The sequence below is a fragment of the Mus pahari genome, chromosome 5 (assembly GCF_900095145.1).
Source record: "Mus pahari chromosome 5, PAHARI_EIJ_v1.1, whole genome shotgun sequence".
In the NCBI taxonomy this organism is placed as follows: domain Eukaryota; kingdom Metazoa; phylum Chordata; class Mammalia; order Rodentia; family Muridae; genus Mus; species Mus pahari.
In genome coordinates this window covers 123,132,925-123,139,544 of record NC_034594.1, presented here as the reverse complement: position 1 = coordinate 123,139,544, position 6,620 = coordinate 123,132,925, and the positions used below count along the sequence as shown (strand labels likewise).

The 6,620-nt window shown below is 39.9% G+C and overlaps 1 pseudogene; it reads left to right on the top strand.

The window, feature by feature from the left end:
* Positions 1 to 363: 363 nt before the first annotated feature.
* The window catches only part of LOC110322023, a 10,914-nt pseudogene continuing 4,657 nt past the window's right edge, over positions 364 to 6,620 (top strand).

Sequence of the window (6,620 nt, the reverse complement as noted above, 5' to 3'; positions counted from 1 at the left end):
GAAGGAGGAGGGGGGAGAGGAGGGGAGAAGGAGGAGGAAAAGGGGGAGGGGGGAGGAGGAGGAGGAGGAGGAGGAACAGCAGCAGCAGTAGCAGCAAGAGCATTGCTTTGACCTGCTGAGTCATCTCTTCAACCCTAAGGACAAGACTTTTTAAAAAAATCATCTTGTATCACAAGTGAACTAATAAAAGTTAGATGAATACTAGTTTATTGGCTTAAATTATTCTGCTGGTTTAAGATGCACAATGGCATTGGTATAATCCGAGAAAACTGCAAGAGGTACCAGGAAATAGTTCATTTATGACGATTTATATAGAGGGCCTATAAATATCAGTATATAAGAAAGAATCATTTATTAGGCATTATGGCTCATGCCTTTAACCCGAGCACTTGGGAAGCAAATGCAGAGGTAGGCTAATTTCTGAGTTAAAGCCCAACCTGGTCTACAGAGTTGAGTTCCATGACAACCAGGGCTATACAGAGAAATCATGTTTCAAAAAATTCAAAAATGTATAATTCTATATTATAATAAATGAAAAGTCAAATAAGTTATCCAATAGTGCCATGTTTAAAATGCTGAGTGAAAAATGTAAGAACAAAAATCAATGGCCAGGGAAATGACTTCTTTATTTATGTATTTATGTATGTAATGTGAAGTCTTATTGTACATCCTAGATTTGGCCTCAAACTCACAACTCTGCTATAACTTTTTAAATTTTAGAATTATAGGCATATATTACCTACCATGCCCAGCTGTTTCTGATATTTTAATTGAGGTTCTTTTTAGTTTTTTGTTTGTTTTTGAGACCTGGTCTCACACTGTAATCTAAGATATCCTGGGCTCACTCTGTAGCCCAGACTGGCTTTGAACTCATAGATCAACCTGCCTCTGCAGTTATAAGTGACTGGATTATCAGTGTACTTCCCATTCATGTAAGACCTTGTGTAGTCCAGGCTGACTTCCCATCTCTAGGTAGTCACAAATGGTATTAAATTCCTAATCGTTCTCACCAGTCCTAGGATCACAAGAGCACACAATCATCATGTACTTTGAATGAATGTATTTTATTGGACAACACAAAGTTATCTCAAGCTTTATAAAGACCCATTATTCTGACACCATCTCTTGACCCAAGTGCAGTAAATTGGTAATAGTTATAATCTCTACTGCTACAGTTTTAAAGTTCTATGTTCTGTTGGCTTAAGAGTGAAAAGTGACACATTATTGACACCATTCTTTTCTGCCCAGTTTCTTTACCAGGGAATGGATAAAAGGTCTTGAAGACTATGAAACCCTGTTGTGGGTTCATTGTGTAGAGCTTCTTGGCCCTGAGACTGGAAATCTCTTAATTCACATTTGACTTTATTCCTTTGGACCAAGAACTTTGTACGTTCTTCCCAGGCTCTGTCTTTTGGACATTGTTCATTTTCCCAGTCTTCCTTCTGAAAAGATTTTGGGAGACACTGTAGCTGAGATGATATCCAGAAGGTAACTCTTTGCCACTGGAAGAGACTTTAGACACTCCTGTCAACTCAAGGCTTCTGTAGCCACAACCTGCTTCTCTTACAAGAACAGAAGATGTTCCATCTGGAATCCCCTTATTCACACTAAGATCAGAGTTGGAAAAAGCACAGGACTGCCCTTATTATTATGGTACTTTCAAGGGGATTGTGGCTTCCAAGATAAGGTGCATCTACTAAGTTCATTTGTTTTTCCTAAGGATGGAGTTGTGCCGGGTAGTCTGCTTGACAAAAGCCAGAATCATCTGAAAGGAGGAAACTTCATTTAAGAAAAGGTCCAGTTCTATGGCATTTTCTTAATTAGTAATTGATTAGGGGAGGTACCAGCCCATTGTGAGTGGAGCCATCCCTAGGCTGGTGGTCCTGGGGTCTATAAGAAAACAGCTGTCTTTAAATACCCAAGTCTCCTGTAGGTGTTGAGCAACCAGAGTTGTTTACACACCACCTCATATGCTTGTAAGTTCTTTCAGAAGTCAGGCCTAATCTATTCGCTCTCACTCAGTACCACGATGAAACATTCCTTCCCAGTGTTGCTCATCATATCTCCTAACTTCCTGGCTTTGCCAATGTAGACCTTTTCTTAGCCACAGTCATGAACTTGGCGAACACCAATTTTCAGTTCAGAGTTTTTGTTGATGTTGGCTACTTAGTTTTAAAGATGGGGTGGGTTTGACTTTATCTTTGCAAAGGGGGAACTTTTCTAACTCATTATCTAGTGCTTAGGAGTTTGGTAAAGAACTCAGTTGCACAGTAGGTCCAGATCCCATGGAATGGTTCTTACTCCTCTTCCCAACTGTCTTCATTTATAGTTTTTATTTTTTATATAACTTCTTTATTTTTATTTTATGCACATTGGTATTTTTGCCTGCATGCGTGTCCGCGTGAGAGTGCTACTGCAAATTTAACTGGCAAGTTGCATACAGATAGTGTAGATTTATCTGAGGCCATACCCCATGGTCTAGGCATTCACTTGCCTGGTTCTTACAGTAAATAGAAAGGGGAAGTTCTGAGATAGTGGAGCACTGAATCCTAGAGCAAACAAATGCATCAAATTTCTAGTTATATAAATTATGTGTACAGGGACTGGATAGATGGCTTTTAGTAGTAATGATAGCTTGCTATCCTTACAGGATACCTTCATGCTTCCTAATACCCACATGGACAGATCAAAACCATCAATAACTTGAGCTTCAGTACATCTGATGTCCTCTTCTGGCATTTCACACACAAGTAGCATACTTACACACACACACACACACACACACACACACACACACACACACATCAACATCAATATAAGTCTTTAAAAAATTTATATGTACATTTTAATGGTTTGTATAGTATTGTCATTGTCTTTTAGGCAGGAAAAAAAAACACCTTTTCTTTTCTCTCTTCTTTTTTCTTTCTTTTGAGAAAGAGTCTTTGTCATCTAGGACAGGTTGGGTTTTGAACTTGATGTATAGCCAAATGTGGTGGTTTGAATAATAATTTCCCCCATAGACTCAGATGTTTGAACATTTGGTACTCAAGAGTTTTCTAGAGGAACAGAATTTATAGAACATATATAGGAGATTTATTAAAATGGCTTACAGTTTTTGGTCCATCTAATTCAATGGCTGTCTACTAATGGAAGGTTTAAAAACCCAGTAGTTGTTCAGTCCATAAGGCTGGTTATCTCAGCTGCTCTTCAGTATACACCAGAATCTGGAAGAAGTAGGCTCTAATTCCAGCCAAGGAATGGGCTTCTTAAGAGAAAGTGAAAGGAGGAACTTTTATTGTTCTTTTGAAATGTAAGGTACAGTATAGTTCATTATAATTCTCTTTATGGCGGGTTATCTGTGCTATACAGCTGTATGCAAATGTATTATAAGCTCTCAATTCTATGCACCCTTTAATCCTAGTACATAGAAGAGAGCAACAGTCAAATCTTTGTGAGTTTTAGGCCAACTGCTCTGCATAGCAAGTTCCAAGCCATCAGAGTTACAAAGTGAGACTGTCTCAATGGGGTGGGGAGTTGGACTTAATCTGCTTGGACATGAAAGTTTAATAATTATGTTGTTGTTTTAGTTAGGGTTTCTGTGGCTCTGAAGACAAACTGTGGCAATGGCAATTCTTAGAAGAGAAAACATTTAGTTGGACCTGGATTATATTTTCAGAGATTTAGTTCATTATCATCACTGTAGTAGGGTGGCATCTTGAGGAGCAGCTGAGAATTCTATATCTAGCATGGAGAAGAAATGAAGGAAACACACTTTCTCCAACAAGGCCACACCAATTTCAACAAGGTCACATTTAGTATCGCTCCCTATGGACCTATGGGAGCCATTTTCATTCCAACTACCACAGCTGTTCTCTGGCTGTGAGGTTAATATAGTTTGACCATTCTATGAGCTACTTGAAAATAGAGCTAATGAGAACAAGAGGTAAAAATATCTTGTGTTATCTTATAAAACTGCAAAATCATCCAAGAAACACAAACAAGAGAGTGAAAATTAGTTAATCAGCTACCTAAGTAAAGCATTGAGGGTCATCAAGATTGTTAGTAGGAGTTGGTATTTGCTGTCAAGGCTGATGTTCAACTTGAATTTAATTCCTGGGGTTCAAAGATGGAAGGAGAGAACCAATTCCTGATGATTGTCCTCCCACCTCCACACACAGGTTGTGGTGTGCATGTATATCCATACACACATAGAATAAATAAATTTGTAAAGAAAATAGTCTATTGAAATTTACACTTTATATTTTCCTTGCTTTCTATTCAGATTTAGGATATCCTTGACTAGCAGTAAGACTCAGTGGTTCTAAGTACCCAAGGAGCTGAAGGGGTCTGTAGCCCTACAGGAGGAACAGCAATATGAACTAACCAGTACCCCCTGAGCTCGTGTCTTTAGCTGCACATGTAGCAGAAGATGGCAGAGGTCAATGAAGCTATAATTTGTCCATCTGCCATAACCATCTAAAAACCTACTCCCCTGGGGTTGACAATCTGTCAGAGATGACATAAAGGTTGACAAAGGAAACAATCAAGTCCAAACTTTAGACCTGAGTAAGAGAATTTTGCTGAAGTGACCAGTTTCAACCCTTTCCTAGTTTTTGATATTTTTCTCTCTGGTTGATCCTCTTGCATGTCTACATGGACATTTGAAAAACAGTTTACATGGAGGAAAAAAACTGTAGCTCCATGTTACCCTTCCACACCCACTGATACTGGAATTCCGTGTGAACTAGACTGGAAGTCACTGACTAACTTCTGCTACCCAAGAGCAGTCTGACCAGAAGAGAAGGCAGAGCAGAGCAGCCTGTGAGTGCACATTGGAATTCCACAGGATTCCAGAACCATGAGCCCATGGTTTAGTAACTATAACAGTGTTATCAAACACAAACATACAAAGCTTTCTTTTCCAAAATGAGTCTACAAACACAGGGATTTCCTCCCCTGGGCTGTTTCCATCGGGGAGACCTCTGATAGGAGGGAAAGTCTAAACAGTGAGTGGCAACACAGAACAAGGGTAGGGAGACTCAGCACAATGCCCTGCATGATCCTTTTCTTCCAGGGACTGACTCATTGTATGGCTGCAGTGACTCATCTCCACCCCCATGCCTCAGTTTACAAAAACACACTTGTAAGATACCACCACCAAGACAAATTATAGCTTCATTGACCTCTGTCATTTGTCATGGGGCAGTCACACAAGAAACATAGCAGACAAGATATAAACCTTTCAGTCTATCATAACTTTAAAGAAGTGTTTGTGAAAGATCAAAAAGACAGGTAGCACCTCAATGTTACAGGTGCCAGCGGAAAGTGACTGCTCGGGAGGTTGGCTTGGCAACTTACATTATGTAACCAGGTGATTATGTAATCCTGCCATTAAGCAAATTTGTGCAGGAGGATCTCCTTGAGTTGGTGGCTAGCCTGAGTTTCTGAGTGCAAGGCCATTTAGGGATACAGAGTGACACCCTGTTTCAAAACAAACACAAAACTCCCAATCAATAGAGAAATAAATAAAAGACAGAGAATGAAAAGGAGAAAAGGAAAGGAAAAATGAAGAAAGAATAGAGTGATTGTAGAATAGAAAGGGGGTACTTCCTGTGATGGACAGAAGTGTCCTCAGAAGTGTGACAAGCTCTGAATTCCGTGCACAAAATGAGTGATTGCTGTGCTAAGTTACCTCTCAATAGAAAACGTGATTGTCCTGTGTCACTGGGAGTAATGCACAGTCCTATCCAAGACTTACCATGTCTGGCCCCTTGTCTCTCCTGCAACACTTTGCTAGTCTTCCTTGGTTTTCCCTGGTCTTCACTTTGCAGAGAGAAATGTGCCAAAGTCCTTCTCTTGGTATTCTGGTTGATTCTGCTGACTCATGCTGATTCGGCTGAGGGGTCTGGGCGGGGCTTGTAGTTTCTGCTGGACAGAGGACTGCTACTGATTCATGTTTGTTGTTTGCTATTGGACTGGACTGCTGGTATCCTGACACTGAAGAGTGAAATCGCTGCCAAAGAGCTACTTCTAAACAGGCCCACCAAACCCTTTTCTTATAAGCCTTCTTTTTCAGTCATTGAATTAGAAGAAATGTTGAAGTGTTCAAGAACCCTAAATAAAGTAGGTTTAGAGAAAAATCTAAGCCTACAGCTAGGTTTCCATTACCAGGTATGATTTTCCTCTTGTTGAGTGGGTCTTAGGTCAAATTAGAGAGCTGTTGGTGACTGCCAAGATATAGGTTATGATGCCCTGTTGATCATTGCTGTGGCCAGTAGGCATCAATTCTGGACACGACTGTCGGTTGATTCTCTCTTTTGGAAGATTTCAAGGTGCCATCCAGTACCATAAAATCTACTCCCCAGGGAGGAGGCTTACAGCTCAGCTCAGCTCGGGGCCCCTGGACCCCACATCTGAAGTGTGTGGTGTTTCTACAATAAGGAACCTTTGTTCTTCTACCTGTGTTGAAAAACCAAGGGCAATATTGGTAACCTGTAATGTTTTGGAGTCTCTTGAGCAACCCAGAGCAACTCAGAAGAGGAATTGTTTTTTGTTTTGTTTTTGTTTTGTTTTGTTTTATTATTATTATTATTATTATTATTATTATTATTATTATTATT